The sequence below is a fragment of the Cryptomeria japonica genome, chromosome 6 (genome assembly GCF_030272615.1).
Source record: "Cryptomeria japonica chromosome 6, Sugi_1.0, whole genome shotgun sequence".
Lineage (NCBI taxonomy): Eukaryota > Viridiplantae > Streptophyta > Pinopsida > Cupressales > Cupressaceae > Cryptomeria > Cryptomeria japonica.
In genome coordinates, this window is record NC_081410.1 from 508,529,423 (window position 1) to 508,546,093 (window position 16,671).

Sequence of the window (16,671 nt, forward strand, 5' to 3'; positions counted from 1 at the left end):
TGTGCAACTCCTGAAAACTCAGTATTTCTGGGAAAACTTAAGTATTTTGTGTATTATTGCTTCACAAATTTCAACTACAATAGCAACAACCTTGGAAATCATTTCCAAAAGGCTTATAAAAATCTCCAATGGTTTCCCATCCAATTTGGAGTAGGTTGGAGCCATTGAAAAGCTTCCCCCAACTGATTTTTAAAAAGTTGCACTTCTTTACTCAAAAGTTGCATTTTACAAAAGTTACATTTTTGCATTTTTCTACAAAATGTTATCATATTGGCTAAGGTTGGAATCCACATACATGGATCAACCAAACACTCATGAAACATGTCTAAAACCTATCAAACAAAAATCTATACCATCTATTACCCCTATTGACCACATTGTCCCAATTGGCTTCTCAACTTGCCTAATTGGTGACGTGGGCTTACATGGTGGGGTCTATTTGTATACATGAAACACAAGACACACTAAGACACCCTAATGATCCAGTTCTTCATCCTTAGGGTCATGAATATCTTTTTGATGAGGTACTCCTACACCATACTCCTTCGAAGAAGAGATCTCAAGCCCACTTGAGATCAAAGTTTGTAAAATTGCACCATGATTAGATATTTGCTCACTTGTCATCCATACCACCTCCGAATCTAGTTTATCTTGCCAAACCACCAAGTACTCAATGTACTCCTTGTTCCTTGTCTTCTTTGTGACTCAAGTGTCTAACACTTTTCTCAACTTAGGTGATTCATGCCTTAGGATTTCATTATCTTCTGCAACCTACATTAGTTCTTCTTCTTCATTGTTGCTGCCTTTGAAAAGTGTAAGATCTCACACAATAAAAATGGGTGATAATCCCAGATCAGGAGGAAGTTGGATCTCACAGGCATTTTGTCCATAGTTCTTCAGTATCTGACATGGTCCAATCTTCCTCTACATGAGTTTGGTGTATTTACCTTTTGGGAGTCTCTCCTTCTTTAAATGTACCCATACCAAATGCCCAACATTAAACTATACATCTCTCTTCTTCTTATCAGCATGAGCCTTATATTTCATTGCAGATTGTTGGAGATGAGACTTGACTTGGTCATGCACCTCTTTGATGGCTGATGCAAAAGCTTCACCATTTGCACTAATGGGATCTTCTTTGGGTAATCCCTTAACTCCAATATTCCTCTTGGATGGATGCCATATACAATCTAGAAAGGATACTTCCTGGTACTCCTATTTATGGTGTCATTGTATTAGAATTCTGCCTATGACAAAATTTTGTCCCACTTCTCTCCATGTTGCCTTGTCAAACACCTTAATAGCTTTCCCAATTACCTATTAACAACTTCAATCTGCCCATCCGTTTGAGGATGGTAGGATGATGAGAAAGCTAGGTTTGTCCCCACCATCTACCAAAGGGTCCTCTAAAAGTGACCTATGAACTTCACATCTCTATCTAAAACAATGTTTAGGGGTAATCCATGTATCCAGACTATCTCTTTGAAGAATAGGTTTGCAACATATGATGCATCACAAGAATTCTTACATGGCAAGAAATGAGGCATTTTACTAAACTTGTCCACCATTAAAAAGACACTGTCAACTCCTCTCCTTGTCCTAGGAAGACCCAACACAAAGTCAATACTTATGCTCTCCCTTGGCCTAGAAGGGATGGGTAAGGGATGATACAAATTTGGATTTGTAGACTTCCCCTTGGCTTTCTGACATACGGCACATGTCTCCACAAACTTTCTTACATCTGCCTACAATTTAGGCTAGAAATAATGTCTCTTCACAAGGTCTAGGGTCTTGTCAAGGCCAAAATGATCTGCCATAGCTCCACAATGCTTCTCCCTAATAATAATCAACCTCATGGAACACTTAGAAATACACAACTGCACTCCTTTGAACAACAATCCATCTTGTATCAGAAATTCAGAAAACTCAATATGGTATCTCTCAACAAAGGTTTCACATACCTTGTATATCTCTCCAAAGTCTTCATCAGCATCATACATACTCTTCATCTTGATTTGGTTGACAGTTAAGACCCTCTTGCTCAAAGAATCTATAACTTTGTTCTTAACTCACTTCTTGTGTTTTAGGGTGAATGTGAAGGCTTGCAGTGTCTCTACCCACTTCATGTGCTAGTGGTTTAGCTTCTCTTGGCTATTTATGAAAATGAGATCCTAATTATCAGTAAAAACTATAAAATCCATAGGCAATAAATAGTGCCTCCACTTCTTCAATGACTATACTAGAGCATACATCTCCAAGTCATAAGATGAGTATCTCTTCTTTGCATCATTTAGCTTTTCACTGAAAAAGAAATTGGCCTTCCTTCCTGACTAAGCACTGCTCCAATAGCCATGTGGATCGCATCACATTCCACCTAAAATATCTTGTTGAAGTATGGTAAGGCAAGGACTAGTTGTTCTGCAACCTTCTTCTTCAATGTCTCAAATGAATCATCTACCTCTTTGGTCCAACTGAACCTGCACTTTTGTCCTCCCTTTATGGTGTCAAGGATGGGTGCACAAACATGACTAAATCCTCTTATGAACTTCCTATAGAAAGTTGCTAAACCATGGAAGCTTCAGACATCATTCATGGCTCTAGGTGTAGGCCAAGACAGTATAGCACTCACCTTGTGAGATTACAAAACCCAGGTAAATGATCTCATCCTAAATGAACAAACACTTATCCAAATTGATAATTAGTTTCTCTTCATGTAACCTACTGAGAACCATATCTATGTGTTTGAGGTGCTCTTCCCTTGTGTGACTGAAGATCAAGATATCATCTAGGTATACTATGATAAATTTTCCTATGAATTTCACGAAGACTTCATTCATTAACCTCATAAAGGTACTAGGGGCATTGGACAACCCAAATGGCATGACCTTCCACTCATCTAACCCCTTATTGGTTTTAAAATTAGTTTTGCATTCATCCCCTGGCTTTATTCTAATCTGATGGTATCCACTTTTTAGATCCATTTTTGTATAATACTTAGCACTCCCTAAGAAATCAAGTAAATCCTCTATTCTAGGGATTGGGAACCTATACCTTATGGTTATCTTGTTGATGGCTCTTGAGTTTGTATGAATCCTCCAAGTACCTTCTTTCTTGGGTACAAGGACTGCCAGTACTACACATGGGCTTAGACTTTTTCCAGTCAGTCCTAATTCGAGAAACTCTTCAATCTTCCTTGGCATTTCTACATTCTGGTCTGGGGTGAGCTTGTAGGCTGCTTTGTTTGGGAGAGTAAATCCAGGGATTAGATCTATGCAATGACTGATGTCCCTCACTAGTGGTAGGGACCTTGGAATCCCATCTCAGATGATTCCTTGATGCTTATCAAGAAATTGTCTGACTGTAGGGTCTATGTGCTTTTGTCCTCCTTCTCCCTCTTTTGCAAACTTCTCTTTCTTTGTCACCATGGGGCTAGGCATGAGGGTATAGAAAACTACACCTTTCTTTGTAATCTCCTTCATGAGATGTTTACCTTCTACCATCAGCACCTTTGCATCCTTTCCCTTTGATTCCATCTGTTCCTCTATTAGAGGTAAGAGTTCTATCACCTTACCATCCTTGGTGATTGAGTAGGTATTTCTCAACCCATCATGATGAGCTTTCAAGTCATACTGCCATGGTCTCCCAAACAAGAGATGACATGCATCCATCTTGGCTATGTCAAATAGAAATCTATCCTTGTAAGATCCAATCTAAAACTTCACCCAAGCATGCTCTTCCACCACTACTTGTTGACCTTGGGTGAGACATGAAACCTTATAGGGGTAAGGATGAGGTAGCTTTCTAAGCTTAAGCTTTTCTACCATCTCAAGTGATACAAATTTTCAGTGGATCCAGAGTCTATTAGGACCTTGCATACCTTTCCTCCTACCTTGCAAGTGGTTTTAAAAAGATATTTCTTTTGTGTAGGCTCCTTGTCAGGTACCTTCATGATAGTTACTTCTCTCCTCATCATCAGAGCCTCTCCTCTTTTAGGATACCATAGCTATCAGGAGCATTAACACTTTGATAGGTGTTTGCACTTGCCACACTTTGACAATCAGATTCTTGCACCAAATTGATTCTCCTTTTCCTCATGGAGCTAGAAGCCTTCTCCGGACACCTATTGGCCATGTGCCCTTCTTGGTTGTAGTTGTAACACCTAGGAGGTCCTCTGCCTTGGGATCTTCCTCTAGAGGGTGGTATTCTACCCCTAAAGTTCCCTCTTGGATTGTAGCCCCCTCCTTGGTTGTGATTGCTCTCTCCTCTATTTCCTTCTTGGTTAGAGTCTCCTTGGTAACCAGAATCATTTCCTCTACCTTTGAAAGGACCTCTTCCTCCTCTTTGTTGTCTCCCTTTACCTCTACCATTTTGATCCTACCTTCTCTTCAACTTCTCCTCCACCTTGAGTGCCAACTGAAAGCACTTTTGGACTATCTCTAGGTTGTAGAGATTCAAGTCTTTTTGGATTGTAAACCTCAACCCATTGAGATATCGTTCCACCTTCTCATCTTCACTCTCTTTCACCTTGGTCATCACACACAACTTCATGAACTCCTTGGTATAGGAACTCACTTCCATCTCCTTTTGTTTCAAATTTTGTCTCCTCCTATGAAATTGGATATTGTAGTCCATTGGGACATAGGGTTCTTTCACCAAAGCCATCATCTACTTCCATGTAGCCACTCTTCTCTTTCCCTCATTCACCCTCTTATCTTGGATGAAAGTCCATCAAGTTAGTGCAGCCCCTTTCATTTTGGATTGGGTCATCTTCACCCTCTGGTGGTCTGGTATGTCTTCACTTTCAAAAAAATTGTCCAAGGAGTCTATCCACTCCATCGCTTTATTAGGCTCCATCTTCACATCCATTGTTCTTCTCTAGATGGACTTGAGGACACTCATCAGGGGTCTATGGTCTGCAGGTACTTCTAACTCTTCCTACATAGGGATCTCCTCTTCATCCCCTTCTTCTCCAAAGTCTCTCTCTCCCCTATCCACTCTGTCCTTCAAATGATCCATCTCATTTCTCAAGGCCTGATTCTCAGCCCTGACTTCTCTTCTCTCTACCATTTGCTTCTTCACTAGGACATTCAACTCTGCATTAGTCATTCTTGAAGGTGCCTCATGGGATCCTTCTTCTTTTGACATCTTGTCTTCTCCTTATATCCAAAGAACAATCTTTTGCTCTGATACCACTTGATGCAGAGCACTACCCACACACCTAAGGACAAGCACAAACAAGGTTAGACTAATGACCCCTCAAATGATCAGAAGGGTCCTAAAAGGAAAGACTCCATACCTTGGATGAAACTACACACACATTCACTAGGCTTGGGCCTACCCAAGATGAGTAAAAGGCCTTACTTTCTCAAAAAAGCCTTACCAGTAACTCCTACTCTTAGGGATTTTTTAAATGATCCATTCATGATATCTAATAGCTATTCCAAACACTTTTTTTGCTTTTGGGCACCAATTCCTTGTACCTTGTTTGGAAATCTAACCCTTAGGTTTGTAGCCCTATTTGGCGATAGAATGGACCTTAACTCAAAAATATTCCACACACCCATACAAACAAATTATCATTTTAGATACCCTTTTATAAGTTGTACTGATCCCCAAAATAGTTTGGCCAGATCTGCAATTACAAGGTTTGTTCCCTTTAGAGGCTAAGAGACCTAATAGAGGCAATTAGCCCTATTTTCCAGAGCAACTACCTTTAATGGTACACCAAATGAAAAATTAAATTTATGGGCATGTTGGGGATAGTGAGAAACCTCTAGTTCCAGGGTTGTATGCCTGGAATCCACCTCTATGACAACTTATGATGATTGTCCTAAATCTTCTCCTAGGTAGTCACATAGAGATGCCTACCTAATCTTGCTCGTTTCTCCACACAACAAAGTTTCCCCTACAAAAAAAAATGAAAAAACTAAATTGAAAATTCTTATCCTACATCCTTCCAAAGGAAGAGTCTTCTAATGTACTAGAATGCAAGATAAAGCTATTTTTGTTCAAAACCCTCTCCAAACCGTCACTTTTTGGGTTACAATCAGAAAAATGGAGGATTCTCTCTACTCTAGAATATTTAAGACCTTAGAAAACCACAAAAAGAAATATATTTCATCTCCTTATCTACTCCATGGATTGTGGGATTCAAATCAATCCATACAGGCATGTGCAACTCCTGCAAATTGAGTATTTATGGGAAAACTAAAGTATTTTGTGTACTATTGCTTCACAAATTCCAACTACAACAACAAAAACCTTGAGAATCATGTCCATGAGGATTATAAAAATATCCAATGTTTTCCCATAGAATTTGGAGTAGGTTGGAGCTGTTGAAAGGCTTTCCCCAACCGTTTTTCAAAAAGTTGCACTTTTGCACTCAAACGTTGCATTTTACAAAAGTTGCATTTTTGCAATTTCACACAAAAAGTTGTCATATTGGCTAAGGATGGAATCCACATACATGGATCAACCAAACACTCATTAAATATTTCTAAAACCTATCAAACACAAATCTAGACCATCTATTACCCCTATTGACCAATTGTCCCAATTGGCTTCTCAAATTGCCTAATTGGTGACATGGGCTTACATGGTGGGGTTTATTTGCATACATGAAACACAAGACACACTAAGACACCCTAATAATCCTAGTATTCATCCTTAGGGTCATGAATATCTTGTTGATGACGTGCTCCTACACCATCAAGGTTTGACCTAAGAAATTCCATATTCCTAATTACTTATTTCCCCTTCTTTCTATGTGTAGGAAACAAGTACAAAGATGTGATCTTGAGGATAAGCATTATTTACGATGATGAATCAATCCCTCTTTGGTGTGTGAAAATTTTGGAAGAAGATGGCAATAGGAACCATGGTCTTGATATTTTAGGTGTTTTTTCTAGGATCAGAGAGTGCGAACATTCCTCAGATCTAGGTGAACAACTCAATCCCGCATCTATAGCTCACTATTTCATGTTTTTACCTTCATTTCAAACACTTTATTTTAATTCAGCAATTCAATTTATAAAAGAGGACACCAAATCAAACAATCCAATTAGTATTCAGTCTAAATCTTCACTAATAGATATGACTGAGTCTATTGGATCCCCCCTCTTTTAAATGTAATGGTCATCATAAGAAAAAATGAGTAGTTTTCATTCTTATTGGGGTGGAAACCCTAAATTTACACCACTACACTTAACAAGATAGATTTAATATCATCATCATAATCTACTGTAACCTTGATTTATGCTATTTTCCTATTGAAATACAACAATTTGCTTATTTTATTTCACATATTAGATGTTATAAAATAGTCTAGGTTAACATCAACTATTAATAAAATACAGATTAGTTGTTAATTAGTTGCATGTTTGTTTTTGTCAAAGGAATGGTCCCAAGCGAGGATCATGAACACAAATAGTTCCATAAAAAGAGAGAAATTCTATGGTTCACTAAGAATTGATATATTGAGATGAGTTATATAAGAATATGTCTAGGAGCTTGCTTATATAAGAAATGAGTTGGGAGAACAAGAAATGACATTTGTCTCAACATGATGTGAGAGTAGGTAGGATAGGTAGAAACAAACCACTATCAACTCAACTAAAAATATTATGACACAACCCCATTGTTCTACCCTTTCATTTTACTCAGTTTTAACCCACAAGTGAAAGAAATACATTTCCAAATACAAGTAATAAAAATTTTCTTTTTCTTTTCAAATCAAGATACACAATTGAAATAAAACCTTTTTCATTTTCATTCATCATGATACATATACAATATCATATTCATAAATATATGAATGTATTTCCATTATCCCTATCAAACTTCCATTAAATTTTGGAATATTTGAATACAAACAAAGCTTCTTTCGAGCTTAAAGAGTACATAAGTAATACATATTGGTCTAGATGTCCTTCCTAGTATACATCCTCAAATTTATGCTGCCATCTGCATGAGGAAGAGCATCACGCAGGTGCTTTTCCACCAAACCAAGACTCAATAGTCCCCCATGACTCTTCTAATTGAAGTGGCCCGACCCTTCGATGAAGAGTTTGGTTATTTAATCTCATAATAATATAGTCTTATGAGAATAGTGTTATGTCCTACATAACTAGAGATATCATAGACTGGCTACTACCTATATGTATGACATTCCCTGCCTAGTATGCAAACTTGGATCACAGTGAACCAACAATGTAGAGAGAGGCAACCTACATTGCTTTGGCCAAAGAATTCAACACCCAATACATCGAGTGAGAGCCGCATGTCAACCCACTTCATTGACCTATTTGGTACATTGACCATTTAACTAAACCATAATTCATCCCATGAGTTAGTAATAGGAAAAAGTTTAGGTTATTTCTAACCCTAGATAATCTAACCCTATATTACCAACTCATTCATTCCTATATTCAAAGTTTAACTTCATAGCATAATTCTAGCTTAGCATTCTCATACATGAGTCTAATCATAAGATGTCAAGTTCTCTCACACAAGAATACAACTACTTTAAATAACACAATCTCTTTTATTATTTCAATTGAGCCTATCCAACATCATAAAATAACATAATAAATAAGAAGAAAGAATTCTCAATGCTTGTAATAAAGCTATTATACAATACTGACTCCTTCCTCCAAGACCATAGCTTCACCACTATTCCAATATCTTAGAACTTCAAAACCTTCTACAATAGTATCTATCATATCCTTTCACAACACAACACTATTTTTTTCTCTCAAAAATGAAAATATGAGCACTAAGCAAAATAACAAAATGAGACAAATGAAATGGAATGGATGATCTATGCTCCAAGAGAGCTCATCTATTTATACAAAACATGCAATATTTCTAGTGGTGTTTCATATTCGAGGATTTGATTTGGGTCCATTCTATGTCATCTATGACGTTGTATTAGTTCGATGGTATATTTATTGTCATGTGATGTAAATTTATAATTAGGTCTTGAGGGTTGAGCCGACCTTGTAGTCAAGGTTGATGATTTGTATAAATAATTGTTATATTCATGTAATTCCTGTGTCATGGTTGTGTCTACATTATCAAAAGTGGTATATGTGCGAACAAGTGAATTCATATTTTGTTATGGAGTTTTGAGTAGAGAATATTGTAGGGCAGACAAATGAGCTTAACCAGAACTATCATCAAGCATTAGGAGATGCTATTATTTCCATTCATCTAAACCGGATTGTAGTCTAAATGTTATTGTAAGGTATTGAACCTTCGGGACGGGTGCCGAATATGGAGTCTTAGAGAGAATAGTTGCTTTTTTCAAACTATTTATTTTTGCTATGCATGGCATTATACTTGGCCGAGTAATCAAATTGAATAAACCATTGAAATAGATGGAATTATTTTATTTATGCTCTCTACCATATCCTTGATTGATAATGTGTGTTTCTTAATAGAATTAGAAAAATGAAAATGCATGTATCATCTAAGCACGCACCAGATTCCATCTTGCCTTTTGAATTCTTTTGCTAAGAAATTCGTGCAGGGTCGGGTATTCTTGATTGATTAAGAATTGTGGGGAAGCATAAGCTTCAAGGTTGGGTGGAAAAAGCACCTGAACCTTGTTCTCCTCTTCAAGCTAAAGAGTGCATTGGTGATAGCTTGGGTTGTAGATCAACGGACGCATCTCACCCTTTACTTTGTATTATTTATTATTGAACTTATGGCAACTTGAAAAGCTTAAGTATTGTATGATTGAGATACTACTTTTATTGATTTATTGAATGAAGAATCTTTATCTTTTATAGAAATTTCGTGTTTATTACAATTTAAATGGAATGATCAAATGAAGCTATGGATGGAAAAGTGGAATGAAATAGATTTATTAACTTATTTATGAGTCTATTAAAGAATAAAGAGTATTCCAGCTATTATTGAAGTTAGCACAATTTGCGACTTTACATTTTGGTATCACATCACGGTTTATAACTCTAGGCCTATGAGTCCGCTTTAAGAATGAATTCTTGTGCTTAGAAAATTTTCTATTGGATATCTAACACAAAATACTTGCAAATAAAGGAGCACAAATCCTTGTCAAGGTGAATTGATGACAACAACCTAGAAGAAGGAGGATGGTTGATTAAGGAAGAAATATTTCCCTTGTACTATGAAATGAATTTAGGATATTCAAGATGAGAATTATAAGGTCGAGGAAGGCAGTTGTCTACTTCTAGGATGAAAGAAGAAAGGAATCAACTTCTAAACCAAGAGAGAAGAAATAGCTAACCAAGATGTGTAGGGTAACAAAAATCTCGCCTACCATTCCCTTGGGAGACAAGAATAGTTGGACTAGCCTATTAAGGTGATAGATGAAGAATATCTAAATGATTATCTCCCTATTGAGTGAACTATATTTAGTTTAGATGAGTCAAAAGGATATACCCCATTAATTCCATAAGAAGAAATATAAATTTGGGTGATATCATTTATGAACAATCAATAAATAAAGTCGCTTTTTCTTGCGAAATCAACATGGTGTCAGGATAGATAGAGAAAGAGTATCTCCTAGTATTGGCATACTTAATGTACACATTCGTCGGATAATAGTTTATTGAGTAAGAGTTGGGTAGTTATATAGTAAAGTTGTAGTTGAGACTTTATTGATATAAAAATGATGGTTGTTATTAGAACCTAGATGCTTGAGATGGTTGATTTATTAGACTGATAATTAGTCTAACTTATCTCTTGCAAAATATATTATTCTATGTCTATTGTGTACGAGATAGGTACTATATGGATAGGAATTATGGATGATATGATTAAATCTACATAGGACTTTGTATTCTAGTATGTCTCCTTATCTTTAAACATGAAATTGTAGGTACTATGTTTTATACTCTCTCTCGCACACTCTAGAAAAGATACCCCAAGGTGTTGTAACACTCCTTCATATGTGATTAGTCCTAGTCACTCGGTACATTTGATATGTATTCAGTTTGATGCTTTATTTGGTTTATTGATGAATTATTTGATCATTGATTTTTGGATTAGTTTTGACTTCTTGACTTGATTTTATTTTCTTTTTCTTTTTTATAAATGGATGAGTCACCAATTTTCTATTTTGTGGCCCTTGGTCACACTTGATTTAATGTTTCAATATGACAGTCAATCATTGCATCATCCTTCCAAATAGAACTATCATCAGAATATCGGTCCCACTGGATCCAATACTGAGTGAAATCTCTGCTAAGTAGTCTTAACGCTACTCCGATCAAGAATTTGGATGTGTTCCACTAGCACCATTCTTGGATCCTATATCCATAAGCAACTAGATTCATACTTCCAACACATTGAAGGGTCCCACATATCTTGGTACCAACTTTGAAGGGTCCAAACGATGTCTTTGACATAACCAGGATGTTAAGTATTTCAGAATTTTTGGTAGTAAATGTTACATCAGAAGAGATGATATCATATGGAAATTTGATCCTAGATGTGATCAAGGCATATTTCTTGGTTATTCTAATGAAAAAAAAGCATATAGATGTTATAACAAGAGATTGCAGAGAATTGTGGAGAGTGCTAATGTCAAACTAGATGAACTTAATAGAAGTCAAATCAGAGCTTATGAGAAGCAACTATCAGTGGAAATTATTATAACTTAACCAGTAGCACCTTTATCGGAATAGAGAGTTGAACCAGTTACTTTGACAACATCAGAGAACTCTACAGTATCTGAAGAACAGGGAAGAGGAACAGAAAGTTAGAAGAATCCAAGGTATGTGATATTGAATAATTCAAAAGATCAGATCATTGGGGATAAGAGAAATGTAGTGATGACAAGAAGAAGACTGGCAACTAATGAGGTATGTTTAATTTCACAAGTTGAACCGATATCAGTCAATTGAGGCATGTAAAGATGAACATTGGTTGAAAGCCATGGAAGAAGAATTAGATCAGATTGAGAAAAATAACACATGGAACTTGGTTTCCCGACCTAAAAATAAAAATGTTATTGGAACTAAATGGGTTTTTAGGAATAAATTAAATGAGGATGCTCAAGTTTAAGGAATAAGGCTAGATTGGTTTGTAAAGGATATTGTCATAAGGAAGGAATTAATTATGGAGAGACTTTGCACCTATAGCTAGGATTGAAGCTATAAGATTATTTCTTGCCTATGTTGCTTATAAAAACTATAAGGTTTATCAGATGGATGTTAAATGTGCGTTTTTGAATGGGTATCTTGATAAGGAAGATTATATTGAGAAACTTGATGGTTTTTCACTATCAGATGATACAAATATGGTTTACAGGTTAAGGAAAGGTTTATATGGATTGAAACAAGCACCTAGAGCTTGGTATTTAAGGTTGGATAATATCTTTTGAAGCTTGATTTTACTAAGGGCAGTGCTGACAATAATTTATATTATAAGATCACTAATGATGATATACTAATTATTGAAGTATTTGTTGATGACATTATTTTTGGAGGTGAAAATAAGTTATGCATAGAATTTTCTAAGAATATGGAGAAAGAATTTGAGATGTCTATGATTGGTGAAATGAAATTTTTCTTAGGTTTGCAGATTAGTCAAACTGACAAAGGTATTTTCATCTGTCAAACTAAATATGCTAAGGAATTGTTGAAGAAATTTGGTATGGGAGATTCTAAACTTTTAAGTACTCCTATGGTTACAAGTAAGATATTAACAAGAAAATATGTTTCTGAACCGGTAAATCCTTACAGATACAAATCTATTATTGGAGGTCTTCTATATTTGACTCAAACTAGGCCTGGCATTATGAATGTTGTTGGTATTGTTTCAAGATTTTAAAGTGATCCTAGAGAAAAACATGAGATGGTAGTAAAAAGGATTTTTAGATACTTTCAAGGTACATCAGAATATGGCTTGTGGTACCCTAAGGATGATGAGTTTACTTTATGTGCATATACAGATGTTGATTGGGATGGAGATGTTAATGACTAGAAAAGTACTTTCGATGAAGCTTTGTTTCTTGGAAAGAAGTTGTTTTCATGGATCAGCAAGAAGAACTCATGTACTTCTTTATCTACTATTGAAGTTGAGTATGTTGCTGCTACTACTAACTATACACAAGTTTTATGGATGAAGCAAATGTTGAGGGATATAAAGATGGATTGTGATACACCGGTAGTTATTCACTGTGATAACTCTATTGCTATTGATATATCAAATAATCTGGTATTTCATTCTAAAACGAAGCACATATCTATCAAGTATAACTTTTTGAAGGAGAAGGTGGAAGTAAATGAAGTTAGACTAGTTTATGTGAACACTAAATAGTAGATTGCATATATTTTCACTAAACCTATGCCCAAGGAATCATTTGAGTACCTGAGAGACAAATTGGGAGTTTTTGCCCCTCCCATAGAGACTTGATTGATGCGGTTATGCATCAGTCTGACATGCAGTATCAGAGATACTATTCATTCTGACACTGGTGTGGTATGCTACTACTCAGGGGTAGAAGTCAGCTTTGTGATTCAGTGGTTTATGTTTTTTTTTTGCTTTAATATTTCTATCAGATTTCTGACATTGATGTCAAAGGGGGAGTGATATTGATGTGAAAAAGAAAAAGGAAGTGAAAAAGAAAAAGAAAGGGGAGTGATATTGTTGTGAAAAAGGAAAAGAAATTCAGATCTTTACAATGATATTATTGATAGGGGGAGAGATATTGATATTGTTGTATATGAGAGATTGTTAGCTTTCTTCCATTGGGGGAGACTTGTTTGGCATTTCTTGGTACTTAGATGTTTTTCACATCTTGTGTTTCCATCAATGACAAAGGGGGAAATTGTTGGTCATTTGGTGGAATTGATTATATGTTGCATTGATGTTTTGTCATTGATGCCAACACTAGCTGTTTGGATGCTTTACCGACACCCTTTTGGTCCCGGTAGGTTGAGTGGTTTGTCATTGATTTGGATCCAACATGATTTGGTAGGCTCTAGTATGATTTGGTTATGGAATTGGCTTACTCGTGATACTCATGTTCATATTTAGTCACTTGGTTTTGGTTTGGTGATCAGATGCTATCCTGTTTGCTTAGAAGCCTATTTTTTGGTTTTGGTGAGGGTTTCACTGGCAGAGATTTTGGTGGAGATATTTGATGGATTACATAAGTGGTGTTAGTGCAGCATTTGATGGAGTTTTATGATGTTGTTGGTGATCATATTTGAGACTTGGTGGATGGAGATCATTGTTGAAGTGTGTGGACCTATACTGGGTCTTGGTTGATCTAGGTTATGGACCGACTTTAATGTAATGTGTGGATAAGACCTATTGATGTATTTTTGGGATGTCTTATGTGTTGATATTATTTGTTTGGTCTAAGGCCGACTGGGTTTGTAATTATGTAATCGGTTTATTGTCTGGTGGCCGACCAGATTGTTTATGGTCGAGCTTTTGTATATATAAAAGATGTTAGGATTAATGATAGTCCCAAAGATACTAAGAGGGGGGGTGAATCAATATCTAACTGGTTTGTAGAATATTCAACCTTATTAAGTATTTTGCATTCCAGAATAGTGTACCGGTAAATAAAATTTAATGCAGTAAACAAGAACAATAAAGACAACATAGAAAACACACCATAACATAAGATGTTTAACGAGGAAACCCAGTGTGGGAAAAACCTTGGTGGGATTTGTGACCCACAATATTTACTCACTGGCCAATGAATAAGTATTACTTACAATGAGGGGCCTGCACATGCAGGAAGGCCAACTGCCTAGAGCTCACTGCTCAATCTACAAAATGGAAGTCTCACTAACTTACAAAATGGATTATGAAAATCCAATACAATGTACTACTTCAAATTAGCATCAAGGTTCAATACTAGTTTAAGCTCATACTATAACCATAAACCTTCTACAAAATCTGTCCTATGCATTCACATATATCTCTTCTTCTATTCCGTCCACTATCCTTATTTTGTATTCTTATTACAAAGTGATTTACAAGATCTCATACATATATGCGTCTATTACAATATTCCATGTCGACTTTACAAAAAGATATTTACAATTAAATACAATAAACAAAAGTTTATTCCTATCGGCTATTGTGTTGGTAGGTATTGTTGCCGCTGCTAGTGAAGAGTTTGTCGGTGCTGGTGCCTGCTGGTGGTTTACCAGATGAATGCCGGGTTGTTGCCTGAAGGTTGCCGATAGGTTGTCGGTAGGTTGCCATCAATGACAACACCATCATTTCTCACTAGAGTGTAGAATGCCAACAATCTCCCCCTTTGGCATTGATGGCAACACTCATGAGAAAAATCCAAAAACTGTTTCCAAAAATGAAATCCAAAAAGTTACCAAAAAGATGTGCTCCCCCTGAGTAGATGATATCCTCTGATTAGCCATTTTTATCTATCCACTACTCCCCCTTTGACATCAATGACAAAGGTTGTCAAAAACTGTCAAATGAGTGCAAAATTTTACCTTAAGGTTTGTAACCGGTTGGTTACAATCTGAAATATATCAGCCAAAACCAAGTTTAAACTCTGCATGAATCTATTACAGTCATTCATGGTTGCGTCAGTTCATTGGATTGTACCGATGAGATGATGCATAGGTTCCTCTAGTGATCTTCTCCTTGAATTAATGCCTTAGAGATCTCATTTCTCAGAGAGATAAGAGTATCCAATTTAGGACTAAGTTTATACTTCAGCTCTTTGGCATTTGCCTTGATCCTTGCTTTTTCCTTCTCAAATTTCTCCAACTTTTCTTCAAATCCTGTTATCTCTTGCTCAATAACTAATATAGGTTCGGATGAACCAATGATGTTATCAGCTATATCATCAATTTCATTTTGTACTCTGCTTATCTCTTTATCAATGTCCTGGGTCAACATATGTGGCTTGCAAGTCTCTTTATATAGTTCCTTATACTCCAAAATTGTTGTATTCAGTGCCAGTAGAAGTGTGTTAATATGCTCAGTGCACTTCTTTACTGTCTCCTCAAATAATTTTTCTTTATCTTTTTCCATTTTCTCTTTGAATGTATCCTCATTTACCTTATCCACTGTTATTACATTTCCAACAATAAATTTAGACAATGTGTCTAACTGACCTAAAGAATCCTTTACATTATCTACATTGTATTTTGGTGCAATCATCTTAATAATAGGTATGGTATCATCAATTGCCTTGTAGGCCAAAGAATTACAATCGATTATCTTTTTTATTGAGTCGAGAAGTACTTATGTCACATTTGTAGGTCTGATTCCACTTAGTGAAGTACCTAATGTTTTATGAACCAGTTTTACTATCTCAGTGCTTCTAGTATTAGTAACAAATTTGCTTGTATCAACCTCCAGTGGATCAGTCTGAGTTTGTGTTTCCACCTGTAGTGGTTTGGGTTTCTCAGTGATTACCAGTTTTTCTATCTCAACATGTATATGTGTTGTTGGTTTCTCAGTGTTATCAGTTGTCGGTACCTCTGTGTTATCCACTGCCAGTATCTTTGTCTCTGTTGGTTGCACCGTGCCAGCATCTACACTATCAATATTTATTCCACTGTCCAAAGGTTTCTCTGTATGCATTGTTTGCTCTATTTTCTCTGTATGCACTGTTTGTACTTCAAGCACTGTTCGCACTTCAACCTCTACATTTTCTATCGGTTGCTCAACAATGTTTCCACTACC